Raw genomic sequence first — 26,617 nt, forward strand, 5'->3', positions numbered from 1 at the left:
TGGTGTGTGTGTTGTGCGTGTGTCGTGTGTGTGTGTGTGTGTGCATTCCGGTTCTAATGCCGGCGCTGCCTGCACTTCTGATGTTCAATGCACACCTCCTCTTATCTTTCACCGTTATCTCTCTCTATCCAATAAAACTAACAGACTTTTAAAAAGTATATGGTAATACAGGATGGTGTGTATGTGATTATAGACTTATATAGCGGGTATGGAGGGTCAGGTAATATGGCGTTTTTTACCATTAGACATAGTAACCATTGCACAAGGATGAGCAGGTCATTATGAGACTGCATTATACTCGCAAGGCTTTAAGTCGGAAGGTGAATATAGCCCAGAGAATAATCACTCGATGGAGAGTGACAATGTGAGAGAGTGCGAAGCGTATAGCAGTATCTACTGGTTATGCGAAACGACTGGCAATTACTAACCCCTGCCAGCTAACGTTAGGCAATGTCCTATCAGTGCTAAGAGATACCACATAATCTAACAAATATAACCTAACATATAAGAATTATAGCTGATCTCATCAGACAACGGTGGTTTCAGTTCATCCGTGTTAGTTATACTTTACCGGGCTTTTGTGTAACATCCGCCATACCATCTGAAAGCACAATAGAAACTCCGTTAGTAGCGGTGTGGCATGAGCGACAAAAGCATCCTAACAGACAGGGACATGTGAAGTCAATATTAAACTGAGTCATGAGAACAGACAACGTTAATTTCATGACAGAGTGTGTTATGAGGATTCATCATAGACACCGATATTACTCTCACGATAGGGCGAATCAAGGGCATATTTTTTAGTGCTCACATTAGAGCGGTATACAATTTAAGGCGATATATGACGTGTCAGGCAACTCCTCGCCGAGTTACCTGTTGTGTTGTTTTACAGGGTAGAACATTTATGGAGTTGAAAGGGCGATTGTGGGACTGGGGATTAAAGTGTGAGTTCTTCTCTGGGCGAAATTCAAATCCAAAACAAACGTTTTGTACGAAGTATCAACGAGTAGTCCCATAATAGTGAAATTAGAGCCGATTTTGTAGGATATAATGCTTTTAAGTAGTTATTAGCTGATGTAATTGGCTGGTAGGATGAGATGTCTGGTGTTATTAATGAATGGTCTAATATCAGTTTAGGCAAGTTAAGGTATTTATGTGTTGATTTGGTTCAGCTATGTGGGACATTCTTCGAGTTAACTAGATACTATCGAAAAAAATGGCTTGATATCGTTTTTTGAATTGGAGAATCAATATCAGTGTGGTGGCCCATCAAAAGATTATGGATAAAGTGATGAACATTGTCAAGCGAGGGTGTCTTTGGATGCTTATTTAGTGAAGAGTGTCGGTTGTGTGGTGTGTGAATTGGTGCTTGTATGATAGCTGCATCATGTGCAGTGTGGTGGATGCTTTATGTAAGTGTTACCAAATTGTCTTATTCAGATCTATGCCTACCTGTGTAAGTACGTTGTTGGACAGTCCTATGCCAAAGAAATTGCTGGCGGCGTGGCTGTTTACAACCCACTACAAGCGCATCTACAATAACCTTCCGCGGAGGGGGGCACCAAAGCCAACAGGCGAGGTGGAGAAGCCAGGCCTCCCATTATCCACGGGTTGGTACCGTCCCAATCCCTGAGCTGTCTGATCTCCAGTTTGGTGACTCTGTATTTCAATTTGTTCTGAAAGTGGGCCTTCTCCTTCTCGCAACTTATTTCCTCCATCTGTGAATGACTTGTGACAGGTGAAAGGAAACTATTGTCAGTTAGCTTATCCTAAATGTTTTTCCAAATTTGGGTGCAAGAAGAAGAAGAGGAAGATTAGAGGAAGCGGACTTTATACTATCGAGATGCATACAAGTGCAAGTGGCAGGTGTTTTTTCTACTGTGCACCTTGAAATGTCAACCAGCATGCCATTCACTTCAGGTTAACAAATTGCATTAGTCCCATGTGTTAATGTTAAAACAGAAATCACAGGCTGAATGGAATGAATGTAGGATAAAGTGTTTCTGCTCTTGCGAGGCTTCCTTTGCTCTAAGGTGGGTTGTGTGGGCTAGGATGTTGATCATCAAACTAGCTTTGTTGAAAGGCAAAAATTAAAACGCCATCTTCTTGCAGGCCTTCCTCATCCATGGATTTAAAGTAACAAACCGCAGTCGCCTGGTTTCCAGGATTTCTATAAAATATGACAAATGATTAATGTACAATATAAGTGAAATTAGTTGTTCCTTCCCAAAAATGGTTATGTGTAAAATACGTGTATTTTTGGCGGTTAGGTGTGGGCGCCGTCCCTGCCTAACCCCCAAAACAACGTCCCTGCCTAACCCCCAAAACAACGTCCCTGCCTAACCCCCAAAACAACGTCCCTGCCTAACCCCCAAAACAACGTCCTTGCCTAAACAACCGTAAGTTCTTTAGCTAGGAAAGGAGGGAGGAGAGGGAGAAGAGGATGGAGGAGGGGGGGCGGTAAACACCTTTAGAGAGAGGCAAGGGATGAAGGAGAGAGCTGGAGGCAGATAGAGACATCAGAAAGTACAAGTTAGGAGAAACCTTGATCTCACCTTGGCCTGTAGGATCTTGGAGCGGAAAGGTACGATGGCACACAGCACCGACAGGAACCAGAATATAAAAAGAATCCCTGAAGACTGGACCCCTCTCAACCTCTCAAACTGGATCAGAAACGTAGCTAGCAACTGAGGGAGAGAGGAGAGGGAGGGGTTGAGTTAACACGATTTAGATAAGCACAGAAATACAAAGGGCATGGCAGGATCATCTCTGCTCAGCTCTCTCTCCTTCATGCATAGGGTATATATATATATAAAAAAAATATAAAAAGAGAGAGAGAGCGAGAGCGAGCGAGAGAGCGAGCGAGCGAGCGAGAGAGAGAGAGAGAGAAACCATTGTGAGCCAACACAGCAACTGCTCCACAATGATGCCTGTGAATAACAGCACACTCAATAGGATTACTTTCTATAGTGTAGCATACTGTTAAGGCTACTGGTATACAATGACAATCATCTACCAACATAACGATACATACATGATGGATTGGATTGACTCTATGACAAGTTATGTATTCATGCACCCCCCTCACGCACAACCCCCCCCTAGAATTAACTCTAAATAATGTCTATGGCCACAAATAACAATAACTGTAGTGACCCTGTGTTTATAAACGTGGATATCAACTTTGCCCCTTCAGCATTGCTTTTGTGGCCCAGTCGATACCATGCAGAACTACGGGCCAGAAGGTTGAGGGTTCACCGACCACCACGGACAAACTCACTCTCCCTGCCTGTTTCATTACACTACGATGAGAGCCGTCTGCAGACGATCATCAGCTAGGAGGAAGTCAGATGTTCAGCATTTTGATTCTATATTTTATAATTATATAAAATGTACTATATGCACCGAATGTTACACCAACAAGGTTTCTTTGGGGACTACCCTCCCAATGCCACAACACAACCAATAAGCAAAGCATACCGACTTTGGGCACTTGGATATCGTGGTTTGAAGCGGTAGGTTTTAGGTGCGCGAGGAATAGCCGCTCGTATCGGAGCTTCTTGAGCTGCGTGTCTCACTGTTCTTTCATCTCAGCGGCCGAGCAGCTATTCCTATTTGTGTGGATTCATATTGAAACATGTGTATGCTAGTTAGCCTATAGCAGATCTGGACAAACTATCCACCTATGACTATTGTTACTATGAATGGTGGATAGAGGGCAGGAGAGAACAGACTGGTAGACTATATTGGCCTGTGGTATAGTAAAAGTTAGTTATGACGCTGGTAGACTATATTGGCCTTGGGTTAGTAAAAGTTATGTTAGACTGGTAGACTTATATTGGCCTGTGGTATAGTAAAAGTTAGTTAGACTGGTAGATATATTGGCCTGACTGGTTAGTAAAGTTAGACTGTAGAGAGTCCATAAGGGAAGTACCAAAACACCTTGATATAGAGGAGGTGCATGCAAAGCAGATTACGAAATGTGGCTAGGATGGAAGAAAGATATATGTAAAACATGCCAAAAGGGCAAATGTAAATCAGGGAAAAAAAACACCCTGTGTTTTCACACTACTCCCCTGTGCCCAATAGAAAACAGCACTACCCTCCCCCTGTGCCCAATAGAACACACTACCCCCCTGTGCCAATAAAAACAACCACTACCCTCCCCTCGTGCCCAATAGAAACACACTACCCTCCCCCTGTGCCCAATAGAAACACACTACCCTCCCCCTGTGCCCAATAGAAACACACTACCCTCCCCCTGTGCCCAATAGAAACACACTACCCTCCCCCTGTGGCCAATAGAACACACTACCCTCTCCCCTGTGCCAATAGAAACACTACCCTCCCCTGTGCCCAATAGAAACACACTACCCTCCCGTGACCAATACATTTTTCTTTTTTTAAACACAAAAAACGAAGACAACCCTCCCCTAATTTGGACCACCCCAGTAAATGTTGAACTGTCGCTAAGCAACAAGACCCCAAAAATAAAGGTATTTTTCCAGGAAGTGAGTTGAATGCTGTACTGTATGTTTACAACGCCACGTCCTGTTGGTTGCGTACCATGGTAATGCCGACCACCAGCGGGGTAACGAAGTAGATGGGCGGATGTGTGTCCCCCTGGTGCAACTCATTGAAGGTGGCGAAAAGATCTGTCCAACACACGATCCACAACACCAACGCAATTACCTAGAGGAGGAGAGGGAGAGAAAGAGACCAAAAACTGAGCAGGAGTCATTTGTTCAAAACACATCTCAAGTGTCTGGACAAGCTTGTATGCATGTCTGCTCCGTTTCCTAGTACTGGTCATTAGCCTGTCTGATAAACATTTCCACTATTGCCTTATCGTGGATTAACTAACTAATCTAATATGGGCACGACACAGGAAATTAATCTCAGGCATAAAACAGGATTGCATCGAGAATGACAGAGAGAGACGGAGACAGAGAGAACCATGTATGTCTGGTCCGTTTCCCAGTACTGGTCATTAGCCTGTCTCATAAACATTCCCACTATTCCCTTATCATGGATTAATTAAAGCCTCTTAAGGATCTGACCTTTTTTTTCTTCTTTTTTTCCCCCCCTCGCCTAAAATGACATACCCAAATCAAACTGGCTGTAGCTCAGGCCCTGAAGCAAGGACATGCATATTCTTAATACCATTTGAAAGGAAACCCTTTGACGTTTGTGGAAATGTGAAATGAATGTAGGAGAATATAACACATTAGATCATCTTTGAAATGCAAGAGAAAGGCCATAATGTACCATTCCATGTTAGGCGCAATTTATATTTGGGCCAGTGTATGTGCAATGTTTCAGATTGATTCAATGAACCATTGCATTTCTGTTCAAAATGTTGTATCAAGTCTGCCCAAATGTGCCTAATTGGTTTATTAATACATTCTAAAAAAGGTCATAACTGTGCACTCTCCTCAAACAAAAGCATGGTATTCTTTCACTGTAAAGCTACTGTAGAATTGGACAGTGCAGTTAGATTAACAAGAATTTTAACTTTCTGCCCATATCAGATATGTCCATGTCCTGGGAAAGAGAGAGAAACAGAGAGAGCGAGAGCGACACAGAGAGACAGAGACACAGAGAGACAGAGAGCGACACAGAGAGACAGAGACACAGAGAGAGCGAGAGCGACAGAGACACAGAGAGACAGAGACACAGACAGAGACACAGAGACACAGAGAGAGCGAGAGCGACAGAGACACAGAGAGACAGAGACACAGACAGAGAGCGAGCGACAGAGACACAGAGAGACAGAGACACAGAGAGACAGAGACAGACAGAGAGAGCGAGCGACAGAGACAGACAGAGAGACAGACAGAGAGACAGACAGAGAGACAGACAGAGACAGACAGAGAGAGCGAGAGCGACAGAGACAGCAGCCCAGTGAATGGTATGGTCCCTCACCGTTTTGACTCTGTTGAGGACGGACATCATGATGTAACCCATTTTGTTCCTCTGGAGGTAGAAGAGGTAGGGGGGGCAAGCCAGCCACAGGTACACACACGGCAGCCATGACAGCACTGACAGCTGGAAACACTCCGGCAGGTCTGGGCTGTCTGTGTGGAGCGTCTGATTGGCTACCTGGAATCAAATAAGATGGCGACCAATGGGATGAGACCAATACCCTGTTAATGTCAAATCAAACAAATATCCAGCGGGGCCAATCAGAATTACCCTTTAGTCAGAACCTATGAGGACAATCTGAGTTACCCTATAGTCAGAACCTATGAGGACAAGATGGACGCAAGTAGAGCACTGTACGAGCCTATGGAATAGGGTGTCATGAAGAACTTACCCAGGTCTTGTTTGACCTCCCAGACCACCAGTATTGTATATTATCAGTAGTCAAGACACTTTTCTCCTGTCTTGACCCCTGACCCCAGGTCATGTTTAACCGTGTGGAATGTTGCATGACATCAGCTGGCTCAAGAGCCGAGAGGGGGACACATGCACGCAGGACGTAAAAATCTTTTGCCTCATTACAACTTCTACGGTTGCTACTTTACTTATTACGTAGATATAGATAGTCCTGTAGACTTCCATGGAGGGAAAAAGCACAGCTTTGGGGGTTGGGTTGCATCATGGACACTAAGAACTAAGTAGAGCAACTCAAGGAGACATTGGGAAGCTTCTTGAGATACTTAAACAAAACAGCACTACTCTCAAACTCAGCATATTTAATCACATGCTGCTTAAATAATATGCTCAAATCGTTTTTGCATGTCTTCTTGAAAAGGATCCAAGCTGAAATTAAAATACAGAAAGCTAGGTTTTTCACGCTCAACAGTTTCCTGTGTTTATCAAGAATGGTCAACCATCCAAAGGACATCCAGCCAACTTGACAGTAATGTGGGAAGCATTGGAGTCCACATGGGCCAGCATCCCTGTGGAATGCTTTCGACACCTTGTACAGTCCATGCCCCGACAAATTGAGGCTGTTCTAAATTTGGGGATATATTTTCCCACAACTGTCCCAGAGTCTATTTGGAATAGACTATTTATTTCTCTACAAGCTGACCAATAGAATAGATCAACTTTTTCTTCTATGGGGGACAGTAGATTGACAGGCTAGTGATTTTGATGTTCGTTACTTGTCTTGTTGTCTGAGGAAAAGTTAATGTGGACAGTCATTCTAACATCTTCAAAGTGCTCATCAGAATTAGGTAAGAATTACCGCACATCGTTACATCCTAGACGTTCATGTACTGTTAAAATGAATTACCATCATCTAAAGGGGATTTCTGTCATTCTGAGCACCGTGGGTGGACGCCCTAATCAGGTTATTCACCCAATGCATATGGGTCCGTTAAATTAAAATGTTGCTGGTAAAATGTCTGGCGCCACAACAGAAAGCATGATCCACCATCACATCTACTCATCTTGTGGTTTTGTAGTATCAGACAGTGCTAACAAATACTGCTTTAAAATTACATCTAAGCACAAGAGTGAAGCGTATACAAATCACTATTTCACAGTCTACCTCAAAAGACCTCTATGAAAAGGCAGGATTCTTTGCACTTCAGGCTAAATACTATGTAACAAATGTGAATGCGGAACGATATCTTGAATATTTCTGTATTTATAGCCTATGGTCATAGTTAGCTATCTTAACATAGAATGGAGTTAAGTTAATTAAAACAGAGTCAGTGAGACTGGACAACAAGGCTGGGACTCATAACGAACACAAATTAATGTCTAATTATATTTATGTCAGGGGTCATGTCCTTTTAATCAAATTTGGGCAAAATAAATTTAATATATTACAGGTTGGTGTACATACAGTATGCAAATAAGGTTACTTGCCAGTCAAAGTCAGTTATAACTCCTTATGACAGCTGCCACGTCAGTCTTATGACAGCTGCCACGTCAGTCTTATGACAGTGCCACGTCAGTCTTATGACAGTGCCACGTCAGTCTTATGACAGTGCCACGTCAGTCTTATGTCAGTCTTATGACAGCTGCCATGAATGCGTTTCAGGACCAGCCAGTGGTGAATGCGTTTCAGGACCAGCCAGTGGTGAATGTGTTTCAGGGCCAGCCAGTGGTGAATGCGTTTCAGGACCAGCCAGCGGTGAATGCGTTTCAGGACCAGCCAGTGGTGAATGCGTTTCAGGACCAGCCAGTGGTGAATGCGTTTCAGGACCAGCCAGTGGTGAATGGGTTTCAGGACCAGCCAGTGGTGAATGNTCAGGACCAGCCAGTGGTGAATGCGTTTCAGGACCAGCCAGTGGTGAATGGGTTTCAGGACCAGCCAGTGGTGAATGCGTTTCAGGACCAGCCAGGGGTGAATGGGTTTCAGGACCAGCCAGTGGTGAATGTGTTTCAGGCCCAGCCAGTGGTGAATGTGTTTCAGGCCCAGTCAGTGGTGAATGTGTTTCAGGACCAGCCAGTGGTGAATGTGTTTGAGCGAACACAGCAGAAGAGGCCCACCCCCAGATACCACCCTAGATAAACACAGCTGCTATGTTTCTGCCTGTCAACACACCTATGAGGGGTGTGTGTGCCCTAATCATGCATTTTCTCATCACCATAGACATTAACTAGAAGTCTATGGGTGACTTAATTCTAATGCGCAAATTATATGCAATTCATTTTCCTCAACGGGTATGCATTTTTTGTGACAAAATTCAAAGTTATATATTGCATTATCATTATCATGATTGAGTATGGATAATGTCAGCCAATTTGATAAATAAATAGCAAAGAGTGTTAAATATTTCATTTCCATGGTACTATCCAGTACAACACTAACACATTTAAAAACGAAATACTTAAATGACAAATAATTTCTCATGTTTGCCATTTAATTTCATTGTTGTGATTAGCATGAACTGGGACAACAAGAAAAAGATGAGGTGAAGCTGTACTATATACACACACACACACACTGAATAACGCAGATAATCTTTGCTATGCTGGAAAATGAGAGACATGCACAATTAACCATCACCAATTATTTTATTAAGGATATACCTTACTGTACCCTTGGTGACCTGTGATAGAGACATTGTCTTAAAGGTAACAGTCATTCTTGTTCTTAGAAACACCTGTGTTCAACAAAACAAGTTACTATCTTCAAAGTGTTCGACTACTGTAGGTTTCCTTGATAACGTTTTCCAACACATAGGATTGCAGAAACTTATTGAATAGCAAGAACATTTCTATATTGTTGTTATGTTAGCAGGACATCTTACACGGAACCCAAACCGGCTGTGCATAAATATATTTTGTTCTCCTACACCAAACGCGATCACGACACGCAGGTTAAAATATCAAAACAAATTCTGAACCAATGACATTAATTTGGGGACAGGTCGAAAAGCACTAAACATGTATGGCAATTTAGCTAGTTAGCTTGCACTTGCTAGTTAATTTATCCTATTTAGCTAGCTTGCTGTTGCTAGTTAATTTGTCCTGGTATATAAACATTGAGTTGTTATTTTACTTGAAATGCACAAGGTCCTCTACTCCGACAATTAATCCACACATAAAACGGTCAACCGAATCGTTTCTAGTCATCTCTCCTCCTTCCAGCCTTTTTCATCTTTGAACTTATATGGCGATTGGCATCTACACTTTCATAGTATTACCACGACAACCGGCAAAACATTTAGTCTTTCAATCACCCACGTGGGTATAACCAATGAGGAGATGGCACGTGGGTACCTGCTTCTATAAACCAATGAGGAGATGGGAGAGGCAGGACTTGCAGCGCGATCTGCGTCAGAAATAGGAATGACTTCTATTTTAGCGTCGCAGACTATCGTTGGCGCGCGCGAGCATGGTGGGTGCAATAATTGAATAACATGGATTTCTAAATTTATTTTGCAACGCTCGTGCACGCGACGTGTCCGGTCTGGTCAGCATGTTACTGAACATGTGACTAGTGGGAACAAAGTGGCACTGTAATTGACTGAACACGTCAAGCAGTTCAGGGACAATGGATAATCCTGCCCTCTTCCTCCTCATCAGTACAGTTAGAAATAGTAGTACTATCATTGCGGATGATATTCCTTTTCGGTTTCTATCAGATCCAGAGACAGGTCATAGGTCATCAGCCCGTGAAAAAGGAGCACAAATTATGCAAAAAAAAAAGTAAGAAGGTTAGCATGGATGGAAACCTAAAAACACAGATTTTCAATGTCCAATTCAATTCAGATATCCTGCTGTTTTGTTATTGTTCACAATAACTGTATGCGCCGGTTTAGTGCATGTTGTCATAACCAATCATTCATTCATCCATTTTACCCAAGTGTGGGCTTATTGAATAGTTCAATGAGGTGTTATAGCACAGGTAGGAATGACAATGTTCACTGTCTCCCATTTGGCAAGAAAGAGGAACACTGAACTAGACTAACCAATTGTACAAATCCATTGCTCTTTAGTCCATGAAGGGAAGTAGCCAAGTGCAGACCATTGGAAGAATGAGACTAGATCATCTTGTCCCTTACAATCTTTGGTACTGTCCCCTGTGGGATTCAATACTGTAACATTTACAATATTTACCGGCATGCAAACAAAAGCTTGACTTGCAATAAACAAAATGGCACATACAAGAGGATCATGGTTCTACAATATGAATAGAATTAGATTTCATTTTTACTGTGGACAACACCATGTTGTAGAGTAGCCCGTATATCGAGGGAGTTTAATTAAGCTGGACCAGGGTGCACCGGGCTGTGGCGCGTCACGTGAACAGGCAAGGTGAGGGAGGAGCGCCCTGCTGAAAATGAACCGTAATCTGCGTCGCCAGGTCGTACTGTCAACAAGACAGCCTGGTTCATCGTTCAGAAACACACATGTATTGGACTTGTAGTTAAGGCAGCCCCCCACCACCTCTCTGATTCAGAGTTAGTTGAATGCATTCAGTTGTGCAACTGACTAGGTATCCCCCCTTTCCCTTATGACTTTCAAACATACAGTGCACAGTACCTACCTCTATGCTTGCAACCTCTGCCTCCTCTATATCCAAGTAGTAGTGCCTGATATGGTACTACTATATACTCCTGAGGTGCTGACCTGTTCCACCCTAGACAACCACTGTGATTATTATTATTTGACCCTGCTGGTCATCTATGAACATTTGAACATCTTGGCCATGTTCTGTTTATAATCTCCACCCCTCATAGCCTGGTTCCTGTCTAGGTTTCTTCCTAGGGTCTGGCCTTTCTCGGGAGTTTTTTCCTAGCCACCGTGCTTCTGCACCTGCATTGCTTGCTGTTTGGGGGTTTTAGGCTGGGTTTCTGTACAGCACTTTGAGATATCAGCCGATGTAAGAAGGGCTTTATGAATACATTTGATTTGATATAACTACTTGTACTTGCTAAACTAGTCTCCTGCAGTCACATCTGGTACTCTTAACACACAGACATGCTGACACAGACACGCTGACACAGACACGCTGACACAGACACGCTGACACAGACACGCTGACACAGACACGCTGACACAGACACGCTGACACAGGAAAACACCGCCCCCTGGGGGGGAAAAAACACCCAAAAGAAACCAAAAACCCCTGACACAGACACGCTGACACAGACCACACGCTGACACAGACACGCTGACACAGACACCCTGACACAGACACTCAGGCAGACGACACCTGACACAGACATGCTGACACAGACATGCTGACACAGACACCTGACAAACATGCTGAACACAGACACGACACGGCTGAACAGACACCTGACACAGACACGCTGACACAGACACGCTGACACAGACACGCTGACACAGACACGCTGACACAGACACGCTGACACAGACACGCTGACACAGACACACATACAGTGTGAGAGCTGGGCCGGAAAAACAACAACTAAATGTTATATTGTACATGTGACGTTAGACCATATAGTCTGATGACACGCTTTCAGATAATTCCCTTGTTTTTGAACAGCCACATACTCTACAGGGGATCACTAATGGTAACTTCAGTCCATCATAGCTTGCTAGCTATTTGTAGTGGAAAATAACCAATGCTAGTAATCCAGCTAATGATTTCAATGCACCTTCCAAATGTGAAATTACAAGACAAAAAAAAGCCACTTACCGTACCTCAAGAGGTTCCACGATGTCTTGTGTGAAGGTAGCTGGCTAGCTAGCTAACGTTAGCCAGTAGTGTTAGCCTGTAGTGCCTCTTCATAGCCAGCTAGGTATCTAGCCTACTACAGGTAGCTAGCTACATAAACTCAAACTCAGCAAAAAAAGAAACGTCCCTTTTTCAGGACCTTGTCTTTCAAAGACAATTTGTAAAAATCCAAATAACTTCAATGTTAAGGGTTTAAACACTGTTTCCCATGCTTGTTCAATGAACCATAAACAATTAATGAACATGCACCTGTGGAACGGTCGTTTAAACACTAACAGCTTACAGACGGTAGGCAATTCATGTCACAGTTATGAAAACTTTGAACACTAAAGAGGCCTTTCTACCAACTCTGAAAAACACCAAAAGAAAGATGCCCAGGGTCCCTGCGTGAACATGCCTTAGGCATGCTGCAAGGAGGCATGAGGACTCCAGATGTGGCCAGGGCAATAAATTGCAATGTCCGTACTGTGAGACGCCCAAGGCCGCTCTACAGGGAGACAGGGCGGACAGCTGATCGTTCTCGCAGTGGTAGACCACGTATAACACCGGCACAGGACCGGTACATCCGAACATAACACATGCGGGACAGGTACAGGATGGCAACAACAACTGCCCGAGTTACACCAGGAATGCTCAATCCCTCCATCAGTGCTCAGCCTGTCCGCAATAGGCTGAGAGAGGCTGGACTGAGGGCTTGTAGGCCTGTTGTAAGGCAGGTCCTCACCAGACATCACCGGCAACAACGTCGCCTATGGGCACAAACCCACCGTCGCTGGACCAGACAGGACTGGCAAAACGTGCTCTTCACTGACGAGTCGCGGTTTTGTCTCACCAGGGATTCGCGTTTATCGTCTAAGGAATGAGCATTACACCGAGGCCTGTACTCTGGAGCGGGATCGATTTGGAGGTGCAGGGTCCATCATGGTCTGGAGCAGTGTGTCACAGCATCATCGGACTGAGCTTGTTGTCATTGCAGGCAATCTCAACGCTGTGCGTTACAGGGAAGACATCCTCCTTCTCATGTGGTACCCTTCTTGCAGGCTCATCCTGACATGACCCTCCAGCATGACAATGCCACCAGCCATACTGCTCGTTCTGTGCATGATTTACTGCAATACAGGAATGTCAGTGTTCTGCCATGGCCAGCGAAGAGCCCGGATCTCAAGCCCATTGAGATGGGACCTGTTGGATCAGAGGGTGAGGGCTAGGGCCATTCCCCCAAGAAATGTCCGGGAACTTGCAGGTGCCTTGGTGGAAGAGTGGGGTAACATCTCACAGCAAGAACTGGCAAATCTGGTGCAGTCCATGAGTAGGAGATGCACTGCAGTACTTATGCAGCTGGTGGCCACACCAGATACTGACTGTTACTTTTGATTTTGACCCCCCCTTTGTTCAGGGACACATTATTCCATTTCTGTTAGTCACATGTTTGTGGAACTTGTTCAGTTTATGTCTCAGTTGTTAAATCTTGTGTTCATACAAATATTTACACATGTTAAGTTTGCTGAAAATAAACGCAGTTGACAGTGAGAGGACGTTTCTTTTTTTGCTGAGTTTATAATAGTCAATTAGCCATATTAGCTAACTAGTAGTAGTCCCCTCCGCTGAGCTCTATAGTCCTCTCCCAGGAACTCCTCGCACACACTGGCTGTTCTTCATTTTCCTGTGGAGTTTCATACTGGTTGTTGTTGCCAGGACAGCCCCAAAACACGCCACATCGATACCGTATGCCTCATTGATCGATACAGCCACGACCGAAGATGACTGTTGCCAGCAAGCACAGCCAACCTCTTCCGCCTCACGTTACCCAAACCCCTCCCGCAGCGTTTGACAATCAACACAAGTCAAAAACGATATAGCAAATGAGGAAACTAAAGTCTTAAACCACACACAGTATGGAAAGGAATTATTGATAATTAAATTTAGTTTTTGTCACAACTCAGGCTAATCACAACAAGGATGTGGTCCCGTGTGGCTCAGTTGGTAGAGCATGGCGCTTGCAACGCCAGGGTTGTGGGTTCATTCCCCACGGGGGGACCAGGATGAATATGTATGAACTTTCCAATTTGTAAGTCGCTCTGGATAAGAGCGTCAGCTAAATGACTTAAATGTAAATGTAAATGTAAATGATATGAAATTGCAAACATGAAAAATGTCATTTAAGTTTAAGTTACATGTGTTAGTATTGTACTGGATAATATCATGGAAATTAAATAATAAACCCACTTTGCTATTTATTTTTCAAAATGGGCAGACATTATCCATATTCAAATCATGAAAATGATAATGTAATACATTTTTTTTGCATTTCAATTTGAATTGGTGTCACAAAAAAAAAAAAAGCATATCCACTTAGAAAAAGGAATTCCAAACATGATATTGATTTGTCATTTGACCATTTGCATTTCGGCAGCTAAATGCTTCCATAATTTACTGCAGGAAGCGAAAAACCAAAAGACAAGGCACACACTATCCATGTACCATGCATTGCATCTCACAGACTGATCCACCACTTCTAGTCATAGACAGACAGTGGAGTCTATTTGGCCATTTCTGTCATGTTTGAGTATACACATGCCAGGTGTTCTTGTAATGGTCTTCAGTATAGCATGGAAAATATCCAAGACCCCGGCTGGACAGTAAAATGTATAAATATTTGGAAATACTCTAAGCAAGTCATCATTTATTTGTAGATATTCAAGGTTACTTTGTTAAGATGCCATTTTAAATCCAAATAAATAAAATCACAGGGACATGTACCATTCCTTCCTTATTAAACCAGTATAAACCAGTTGACATCAATGGATGCGGCACTATAGCTATCCCCTATAGTTACACATAGAATTAATGGCATTTACCTTCGGCCCATCTGCTTAATAGCCAGGGTTTAAGAGCAGGCCAGGACAGGATTTAAGAGCAGAACAGGCCAGGATTTAAGAGCAGAACAGGCCAGGATTTAAGAGCAGAACAGGCCAGGGTTTAAGAGCAGAACAGGCCAGGGTTTAAGAGCAGAACAGGCCAGGGTTTAAGAGGAGGCCAGGCCAGGGTTTAAGAGCAGGACAGGCCCGGGTTTAAGAGCAGGACAGGCCCGGGTTTAAGAGGAGGACAGGCCCGGGTTTAAGAGGAGGACCGGCCAGGGTTTAAGAGGAGGACCGGCCAGGGTTTCAGCGGAGGACCGGCCAGGGTTTAAGAGGAGGACCGGCCCGGGTTTAAGAGGAGGACCGGCCAGGGTTTAAGAGGAGGACCGGCCCGGGTTTAAGAGGAGGACCGGCCCGGGTTTAAGAGGAGGACCGGCCCGGGTTTAAGAGGAGGACAGGCCCGGGTTTAAGAGGAGGACAGGCCCGGGTTTAAGAGCAGGACAGGCCCGGGTTTAAGAGCAGGCCAAGACTGAATCATATTAGTATGACGACAGGACAAAAGCAATATACACAGCATGGTTGTGTAAATCGAGGGGACTGAACTGAATGAAGTGACTGAATAACCAAGTTGCTAGCTTGTCATTGTACCACGTGGTCTGTTGCGCCAGAACAGGCACCTCCCCAGTGTTGCAATTAGTATCAATAGTTCAAGTAAAGATCACACTAGTGCACAGCCACACAGTGAGTGGTAGGTTGGATTGTAGGTTGTGGTGTGTGAGTGGTAGGTTGTGGTGTGTGAGTGGTAGGTTGTGGTGTGTAGAATGACAGCTATGGTTAGCTGAAGTATTTATCCACTTGTGTTACACCCCAGCCCTCCTGTCTGTAGGGTGTGCCTGCATGGCACATCAACCCTCAGGCTGGCGGATGCCTTCTTTGTGCTAGGAATTATCTTATCTTTCTCTTTCCCTTTCCCTTTCCCTTTTCTTACCAGCACAGTCCAGAACAGAGCAGCACGTTGTGCACTTAGATGATCGTCAGTAGCACGCATGTCCATTTCTCCTGGTTCAAAGTTGAGGAGAGATTGACTGCGTCACTATTGATCTATTGGCGGCAGCAGGAAGCCTTGGAGGGTAGGAGTGTTGGGCCAGTAACCGAAAGGTTGCTGGATCGAATCCCACAGTTGACAAGGTAACAATCTGTCGTTCTGCCCCTGAGAAAGGCAGTTAACCCACTGTTACCCGGGCGCCGATGACGTGGATGTCGATTAAGGCAGCCCCCCAAACATCTGAACAAATATCACATCACTAGTGGAGTTAATGTCTCTGTTGGGCCAAAGGGAAAGGAGGAAACCTAGTCAGTTGTACAACTGAATGTATTCAACTGAAATGTGTCTTCTGCATTTAACCCCTCTGAATCAGAGAGGTTTGGGGGGCTGCCTTAAAAATCGACATCATCGGCGCAACCTTTCGGTTACTGGCCCAACGCTCTAACCACTATGGTAGCCTTCGTTTGATGCCAGTGACAAGGCTGATTAGAGAATGAACGCAAATGTTTAGCCGGTCATTATTGCTCACTTTATCATTGTGACCAATTCTGGAATCAAACTCTGTTGACTTTGTTGTTTAGTAATTAACGTCAATAGTCCTTTTGACATCAACACATCACAATGTCAACAGTCATAGCTTTGCAGCTTCTCCCATCCCCCCCCCCTATAGTGAAAGTATGTTACACACCCTCTGGTTATGATGGAAAAAGGAAGTGTGAGCATGTTTGATAACTTTGCATTGTAAAGGTACCGTATGCAAATACATCATTGGCTGACACAAGTAAGCCACAGTACTGTAAGTATACTGCTATTTAGCAAAACATTTTATGTGAGAACTTGAAACCAACCATGGAGATAATTTAAAGTTCTTTGCAAGACTATTCCAAAGAATGGCAGCTGAGTACAAAAAGGTTTCTTTTCCCATAACACTTAGTTTTGGGTCTGGGTGCCAAGATTGCTCAATAGCTGCAGTCAGTGTTTACGGTGAGTGTGAATTTCCCCATGGTGAATAAAATAATGAGTCATCTACAGTTGAAGTCAGAAGTTATATATATATACACCTTAGCCAAATACATTTAAACTCAGTTATTCCACAATTCCTGACATTTAATCCTAGTAAATATTCAGTCTTAGGCCAATTAGGATCACCACTATATTTTAAGAATGTGAAATGTCAGAATAATAGTAGAGATAATTATTTATCTCAGCTTTTATTTCTTTCATCACATTCCCACTGGGTTAGAAGTTTACATACACTCAATTAGTATTTGGTAGCATTGCCTTTAAATTGTTTAACTTGGGTCAAACATTTTGGGTAGCCTTCCACAAGCTCCCAACAACAAGTTGGGTGAATTTTGGCCCATTCCTCCTGACAGAGCTGGTGTAACTGAGTCAGATTTGTAGGCCTTTTTGCCCACACAGACTTTTTCAGTTCTGCCAACAAATGTTCTATACGATTGAGATCAGGGCTTTGTGATGGCCACTCCAATACATTGACTTTGTTGTCCTTAACCTCTTTTGCCACAACTTTGTTTGGGGTCATTGTCCATTTGGAAGACCCATTTGCGACCAAGCTTTAACTTCCTGACTGATGTCTTGAGATGTTGCTTCAATATATCCACATAATTTTCCTACCTCATGATGCCATCTATTTTGTGAAGTGCACCAGTCCCTCCTGCAGCAAAGCACCCCTACAACATGATGTTGCCACCCCCGTGCTTCACGGTTGAGATGGTGTTCTTCGGCTTGCAAGCCTCCCCCTTTTTCCTCCAAACATAACGATGGTCATTATGGCCAAACAGTTTTATTTTTGTTTCATCAGACCAGAGGACATTTCTCCAAAAAGTACAATCTTTGTCCCCATGTGCAGTTGCAAATCATAGTTTGGCTTTTTTATGGCGGTTTTGGAGCAGGGGCTTCTTCCTTGCTGAGTGGCCTTTCAGGTTATGTCAATATAGGACTTGTTTTACTGTGGATATAGATACTTTTGCACCCGTTTCCTCCAGCATCTTCACAAGGTCCTTTGCTGTTGTTCTGGGATTGATTTGCACTTTTCGCACCAAAGAACGTTCATCTCTAGGAGACGGAACGCGTCTCCTTCCTGAGCGGTATGACGGCTGCGTGGTACCATGGTGTTTATACTTGCGTACTATTGTTTGTACAGATGAACGTGGTACCTTCAGGCGTTTAGAAATTGCTCCCAAGGATGAACCAGACTCGTGGAGGTCTACAAAAAAATTTCTGAGGTCTTGGCTGATTTCCTTAGATTTTCCCATGATGTCAAGCAAAGAGGCACTGAGTTTGAAGGTAGTCCTTGAAATAAATCCAGAGGTACACCTCCAATTGACTCAAATGATGTCAACTAGCCTATCAGAAGCTTCTAAAGCCATTACATAATTTTCTGGAATTTTCCAAGCTTTTTAAAGGCACAGTCAACTTAGTGTATGTAAACTTCTGACCGACTGGAAATGTGACAGTGAACTATAAGTGAAATAATCTGTCTGTAAACAATTGTTGGAAAAATGACTTGTGTCATGCACAAAGTAGATGTCCTAACCGACTAGCCAAAACTATAGTTTGTTAACAAGAAATTTGTGGAGTGGTTGAAAAACGCGTTTTAATGACTCCAAACGAAGTGTATGTAAATGTCCAACTGGATATTCTATAACTTTCACAGTGCTGAAAATGTTATTCATCGTGGCATTAGAAGCAAGCATTCATAAATGATTTGTCTGATGTCATCTGTGTTCTCTAATGATCCTTATAAACTGGGTGGTTCGAGCCCCTGAACGCTGAAAGCCGTGGTATATCAGACCACGTTGCATTGTGCCTAAGAACAGCCCTTAGCCGTGGTATATTGGCCATATACCACACACCCCCACTCGGGCCTTATTGCTTAAATATTTAGCTTGTTCTGCCTCTCACTCAGCAAGGCCGTTAACCCACTGTTACCCCGGCGCCGAAGACGTGGATGTCGATTAAGGCAGCCCCCCGCACCTCTCTGATTCAGAGGGGTTAAATGCAGAAGATACATTTCAGTTGAAGGCATTCAGTTGTACAACTGACTAGGTATCCCCCCTTTCCCTAATTAGCACTTAACATATGTTATGAACAATATGCACCTAATTGGTATGATGTTGCTGTTGTATGCACATAGGGGGGTTGGTACATAAGCATAAAGGTTGGTGTATAAACATAATAATGGCATAGAAGATATCTACAGATGCCAGCCTGTCTGTACTGCCTATAGTCTGTCCCTAAAGTTGCAATTGGACCAGTGCAAAGCAGTATTGCAAAGTAGTGGTCTCCACCCAACTCTGGTCCTGGGAGTTACTGGGTGTGCAGGCTTTTGTCCAACTAAACACAGCAAATGGTAGTGCCTTGGTAATATACAGTACAGGTCAAAATACAGTAGGCTTCTATGGAATCCCACTGTTGTTGACACCACTCATCCCACACGCGTCACACACAGATCCCCCTCATGTTTTCACTGTCCGTGTGCCCCCTCTTACACAATCTCACTCTCTAACACAAAACACACACCTCACCATGGGTTCTCCCTCTCACTATACAATCGCCAGATAGTGAGTAACCGGAGGGGATTTGCTGATCAGATCAGTGTTGTGTACTGTCTGCCCTAACTGTCTGCCCTAACTGTCTGCCCTAACTGTCTGCCCTACCAGACAGTTAGCAATACACTGTAAAACATTAATCATGTGGCGTTCACAGATTTAAAAACACTGGAAAACAGTGTTTAGAGCCAAAGAACATTGAATCATGACTTTAAAGCTAACATTTCCATTTGGAGTAGACACCTCCAGTGAATGTTGTACTCTGTTTTCTTACGTGTTGTATTTATCTGAAGTCTTTTATCTGAAAAAGTGGTTTCAACAATACTTATTATAAAATGGATTTGGGAGGGGAGTTATTCACGACAATCGTTTTGGTAATGCCTGCTAACAGTTACATTTGAATTATCAATACGCTTCCGCTGTCCCACAGCGCAACCAGGCAATTCATAACCTTCGTCTCCCCTGAAAACAGAAAAGAGAAGAAGAGTCTAGATGTTATTTCCCCATGCTTCTAGCTGATCATTTGATTTTCAGCAGTGGGGGTGGTGGTCTTAACCTTGCTTCCTGTCTCTATGAGCTGTGCAACAACGGTGCAGTTTTTGTGATCTCCACTGTGCCATAGAAAATGAATGTGTCCAGACTGACAACTTCTCTGAGCCAGATTCATACATCAGTCTAATTATTGTGGATATATCCAAAGAAAAGAAGTGTACACACACACACATATATATACACACACACACACACATTTTGAATTCAGGCTGTAACACAACTAAATGTGGAATAAGTCAAGGGGTTGATGATGTATTGCTTAATTAAGGAACCAAAGAAACGTGAATCATCTCTGAAATCTCACAAGCTCATCTGAGGTAATGATAAGTCAATACTGTATCAAAGCGAGGGGAGCCAGAGTCATGATGACTGTAATATATTTTGTCAAGTCAGCATTTCACTACTTAACAGTGTAAAAAAAAAAACACTACTGGAGTCTTAAACGGATACTGCGAGATTCTGGCAATTAAGACCTTTTTCTACTTACTCAGAGTCAGATAATCTCGTGGATTAAATGTTTATGTCTCTGTGTGCGGTTTAAAAGGAAGTTGCAACTATTGCTAAATAGTGTTAGCGCAATGACTAGAAGTCTACCAGAACAGCGAACATAACCATTCCAAGAGACTTCTATTCTTTGCTTTAACCCTAGTTTCCAGAATCTCACACTATCCCTTTAAAGTGACCATGGGATATCCGAGTCAAACAGCACTGGACCGCTTACAGACACTAAAAACCTCTATATCTATTGTGTCAAAAACTTAGTTTTCCCTTAAATACACTACAATTGGAAGTGAATGAAACTGAAATTAAATGTCCTTAACACACATGGATGTTTACCATTCAGTCTGGTGTCACCATTTCTCTCTTTCGACTAAGGAACTCAGTCACTTCTCAGTTCAGACGTCCTGAACCCAGTTTCCTAAAGACTAATGAACGGCACACACAGTTCAGCCCAGGTCAGCTCTATTCAACTGTAGAATATAAAGAAAGTTGAATCGTGTCTTTAGCTCACTTTTCTACTTAAAAAAAAACTCACCCCACTGGATGTTGTACAAAATGGTTCACTCGCAAAATAAAATCAGCTTTACCGCAAATATACATAGTACACCTGTTGCAGCAGAGGCAATTACTGGTGAAGAACTGAAGGCAAGGTGTTACGTTATATGCTGTCCATCTGTGTCACGTTATATGCTGTCCATCTGTGTCAAAGACATTACTATAATCCTCCCTAGCCTAGGAGCCTTAAACCACATCGAAGGAGCCACCACTGCACTGCAGTAAAGCCCTTCAGATTCCCTCCTCTCCTCTCCCATCCTCTTGACACTAGAACATTCTACGGCAGCCCTGTTAGCGCCCCATTAACATTACATGGGGAATATTTAAATAATGCTGTGTTACTGAATGTCTAAATACTCAAAATTCTCAAAGTTGGCCCAACTCTCTAAATATTGGGCTCTAGGTTAGTTTACTGAATAAAGCGGGGGGGGGGGGGGGGGGCGATTGTACATTCACTAACATTCCACCACACACACAGGAGAGAGAGCGATGGAGAGTGGGGACAGAAAGCGAGACAGACAGTACGTATATTGCTTTACTGAGAACATCATTGGTATGATGAGCACATGCTACACAGGGGCTGATCCTCAGGGCTGATCCTCGAGGCAGAGGGCTGATCTCGAGGCAGGGGCTGATCCTCGGGGCAGGGGGCTGATCCTCGGGGCAGGGGCTGATCCTCGGGGCAGGGGCTGATCCTCGGGCTGATCCTCGAGGCAGGGGCTGATCTGCACAGTCACCTGTGTGTTTGTGTGTTAATCTCAATCCTCTTCACTAAATCCCCTCTCCCTCTCACTCTCCAGTCACCCCTCCCTCTTCCTCTCTCACTGTCCATGTTTGTCTCTTCTCATCAATCCTTCTCACTCTCTTCCCATATTACCATATCTTGTTGACTACGCCCTGTTCTCCTTATACCACTCTATCTCTCCCCATCCATCCTCCCTCTTCCATCCACTCTCCCATTTCTCCCCATCCACTCTCCCATTTCTCCCCATCCACTCTCCCATTTCTCCCCATCCACTCTCCCATTTCTCCCCATCCACTCTCCCATTTCTCCCCATCCACTCTCCCATTTCTCCCCATCCACTCTCCCTCCTCTTAGAATAGACATTTGGTTGTGCATCAGTAGTTTCTCTTGCCACGTCAGTCACTGACAGTCACTCAATTAGCCAATGTCAAGTAAAACATTTTTGATGGGTAAGTTGGTCTAGCAGTCAGCTATCAAAACTTAGTAGTATTCATGGTCGAATTACCGACCGGGGGGGGCCCCCCCATTGATTTTGTTCATCACTCTGTCAGGTATCATATTAAAAACTGCCAACATTTCTCTCCACGGCAAAAATGTGTTTAATTGCAGGAAATTAGTTACAAGATTGTTAAATCTTCTCGCTGCCCCATGGCAAAATGTGTAGAATTCCAGGAAATGAACTATAAAACATAAATGTTCTCTCCGCTAAAATGTTTTGCACGCAAGGTGAAAGAATGTCGCCCAGAGGCAGTAAAAGGCTAGGGCCTGCTCTGACTGCATGGTGGGTATGGATGTGGGTATACTGTGGCCCTTCATGATGAGTTCACATTTTTTGTGGCCCCACCCTCCATCAAGTTAAATTATGCATGGATGAAATTTGGCCGTAGACATATTTAAAACTAATTTGACATTTTGTTCTGAAATGGGTTGGCTACAGTTTACGCAAGCATCCAGGATCAAATACATTTCCTTGTTGGTTTATTACACTTTAACTGCGCTCGGTGTCTTGTTTAAAATCACCAACACCAAGTTTTCAAAGATGTATAACTAAAGCAAGATAAACCACACCTTGTCGTTTCCAACGCAAACAAATGAGTCATAATGGGCAGAACAAGCAAGCAAGGAGGTGCAAGCAAGGAGCAAGGAGGACGAGCCATGCACGTCCTAGCGATATCCTATTGGCGCGTTCTAGTATACAGCCGCATATTTCTGTTACGGAACGCCTACTCTGTGAAGTGCGCCTGTGCAATAACTCAATTTGCCTTTGCACTCCTAAACAGCGCGATATTTTTTTTTTACTTTGGAAAAGAGTAAAGTCTCCAAAACTTAGTCCACTCTGTTCATAACTGATTCTAGTTTTTGAAACCGAATATTTAAATGAGATCAAATGTTTAATTGATGAGAAAATGTGCAGAATGTTGGCCAAAATCTCTCGTTCCATCTTCTCCCACTGCCCGCCAGTGGGCTTCCTCTCACTACCATATTTGGTAGTGAGAGGAAGCGCCAACCGTATGCTTCACATGTATACACCCAGTGATATCTGTCTCATTGTTATATCTGTAGGGTTATGGTTGTACTGTAACTGCGCACCTCCAAAACCACCAAGACCATGTAACATTGTTAAATTAGTAAACTATACACAACAGTTTCTGCGGCTCACACATAGAAAACATTGAAGCCATGACAACGTCCTTGTTTCAGATCCTTGTGATATGCACGAGGTGATCACAACCGTGAACTCAACTGCCTGCCATCCGACAAGCCCTACTTACCCAGAACGGGAGCTTTGGTCCGCATAAGCGCTCCATGTCCAAGGGGCTTCCGCACAACGAACGAATTACCCTTTCCCGGCGTTAACAGGTCGCTCCGTCAATTTCAACTTATTTTGTTCTCGCACATACAGAGACACGTTAGTGGAGCTCGTTGAGTTAATTTGGAATAGTAGTTTGACTCTGCTTCTGAACAACCCTCCTGCTCTCTCTCTCCTCATTTCACTCCAGAATGCTGTTAGATGAGAACAGTCACACCAAGGTTGTACCAGCGTGTTGTGAACAATATTCATAGCAACGATTGTGGAATCGTCGGTTTACCTTCAAAATAAAAGTACTCCATTGAAACTGATGCACACCGATAAAAATTGTGGAATCATGCCACAAATGTTCTAGATATTGCTAAACAAGGTTTGAATGTTGTTATACAAATTCACCAAAAGACAATTATTATTTCATTTTACCCAAAACAAATCAGTTGAAATCGCACTGTGGATGTATTTAAATTCAGAATTGCATTTGGGGCATTACTTATATGTACAGCCTGACCTATGGATGGTGCACCCATGAAATGGGGTATCAGCCTACTCAGTGACATCCACAGAATACAACTTTGTAGAGTTTACACATCTATTAGCGTCTTAGCACTTCTTAAAATGTTCATACTTGAGTAAAAGTAAAGCTATGTTAATAGAAAATGACTCAAGTAAAAGTGAAAGTCACCCAGTAAAATACAAATTGTGTAACAGTCTAAAAGTATTTGGATTTAAAATATACTATATCAAAAGTAATTAATATTTGTCTTTTGTTGAATTTATATAACAACCTTGTTTGGCATTATATAGTACAATTGTGGCATGATTCCCCTATTTCTATACATTTGGATTAGTTTCAAGGGGAACTTTTATTTTGAATGCGAAATGCCAATTCCACTATTGTTGCTCACGCTAATGGTGTTCACAACACACTTGTTGATGTTGTCATGATGACATGCCTGAGTCCGCCCACACCCTCGCTGTATTAAGGCCCCACCCACCCACAACTCTCTCTCACACACACACACACACACACACACACACACACACACACACACACACACACACACACACACACACACACACACACACACACACACACACACACACACACACACACACACACACACACAGGAAACCATATCAGTATGACTCTGCAAGTAAAACTCTGTTGACTCAGTTCATATACAGGTAGAGTCAGTGTCATCATTGAAGGGTGTGTGTCAAAGATCATAGAATAGCGAATATAATAGAGTAGAATATAACAGAGTCAATCAATCTACAGTTGGGAAATCCGAATAAGGTGCCATCACTAGAGCCCTGCGGTTCTTTTAGGACGCCTGTTGTTTGAAAGAGCTTTTACGGTTGTTTAGTGTTGTTCGTTTAGCAAGGACACATGTTCTCTCTCTATCTCCCTTTCTCTATCTCTCTCACTATCTCTATCTCTCTCCATTTTGTGGTTTTGCTCGCTGGGTTAGACAAGATCACTCACTGAGCAGTGTTGTTTTCAGCTTTATTCAATGTGTCTTAATGACATAAAATAATATTTCCAGAATATTTTTCAAGTATTATTTCTGTCAGAATCTCTCTCACTCTTTCTCTCTGTATCTCTCTCASTCTGTTGCTCTCTCTCTTCAAGGGGATTTATTGGCATGGGAAACATATGTTAACATTGCCAAAGCAAGTGAAGTAGATAATATACAAAAGTGAAATAAACAATGAAAATGAACAGTAAACATTACACTCACAGAAGTTCCAAAATAATAAAGACATTACAAATGTCATATTATGTATATATACAGTGTTGTAACAATGTGCAAATGGTTAAAGTACAAAAGGGAAAATAAATAAATAAATATGGGTTGTATTTGCAATGGTGTTTGTTCTTCACTGGTTACCCTTTTCTTGTGGCAACAGGTCACAAATCTTGCTGCTGTGTATCGCTGTATCTGTCTTTCTGTCTCCTCTCTCTCCATCTTGTATACCTGTCAGTCAGGTGAGCGTGTTTGAAAGAAAAGTTGCCAAATCTACCCTCTTCTTAAACCCAGCTTGTTCAGTGGGTTTATGTTGTAGGCAGCTCTGCTTTTTCATCTTGAGGCTGTCAATAGTGATGCTAGACAGACACACACAGCCAGGAGGCAGCCACTGCATCCTAAACAGGCTTAAAGGCTCACAGAGCCAGGAGGCTTGATGATGAATGACAACTCACATAGTAAATATTCTCCCCGTCGGACTGACACAAGGAATTTACACACTTTATCTACACAGTCAGAAGGGCACGGGCACACACACACACACACACACAGTGGAGGCCTTTTTTATCAGGTTTCTGTTTGGCAGACCTCATTTTTTGTAGTGACATTAGTCAATGTAGAGCTGGTAGCCTTTTCTGGAAAACAGCCATGAACTTGAAAAGAACGTACATCTTCCTTAACGAGGACTATCCTGAAGCTGTGATGTTAAAAAGTATTTCATGTGATTAATAAAGCGCATCCAAAGGCTGCACTTGTTGTATTTATGAAATTGTTACTTCCAATTACTGATAAACAAGCTGTCCAATCAAGAGGAAGCTTCTCACTGATAAACATTCACCTGTTAAGAAACTGACTGTTAGAACTGTTAAGGCTCCATGGATTGATGAGGAATTGAAAAATGGTTGAAAGAGATGGGGCAAAGGGAGTGGCTAATAAGTCTGGCTGCACATCTGACTGGCTGACTTACTGCAAATTGAGAAAGTATGTGACTAAACTCAACAAAAAGAAGAAGAAACTGTATTATGAAGCCAAGATCAATGATATAAAGAATAATGGAAAAAATAGTCATACTTTAAATTAAATTGAATTATGATCAGAAAGACAAATCCAACT

At 43.1% G+C, this 26,617-nt stretch overlaps 1 pseudogene; it reads right to left on the bottom strand.

Moving 5' to 3' along the window:
- Nucleotides 1-23,985, bottom strand: part of LOC111978077 (ATP-binding cassette sub-family C member 3-like) — a 75,557-nt pseudogene extending 51,572 nt beyond the window's left edge.
- Nucleotides 23,986-26,617: the final 2,632 nt, after the last annotated feature.

Source organism: Salvelinus sp. IW2-2015, linkage group LG18 (assembly GCF_002910315.2).
Source record: "Salvelinus sp. IW2-2015 linkage group LG18, ASM291031v2, whole genome shotgun sequence".
In the NCBI taxonomy this organism is placed as follows: domain Eukaryota; kingdom Metazoa; phylum Chordata; class Actinopteri; order Salmoniformes; family Salmonidae; genus Salvelinus; species Salvelinus sp. IW2-2015.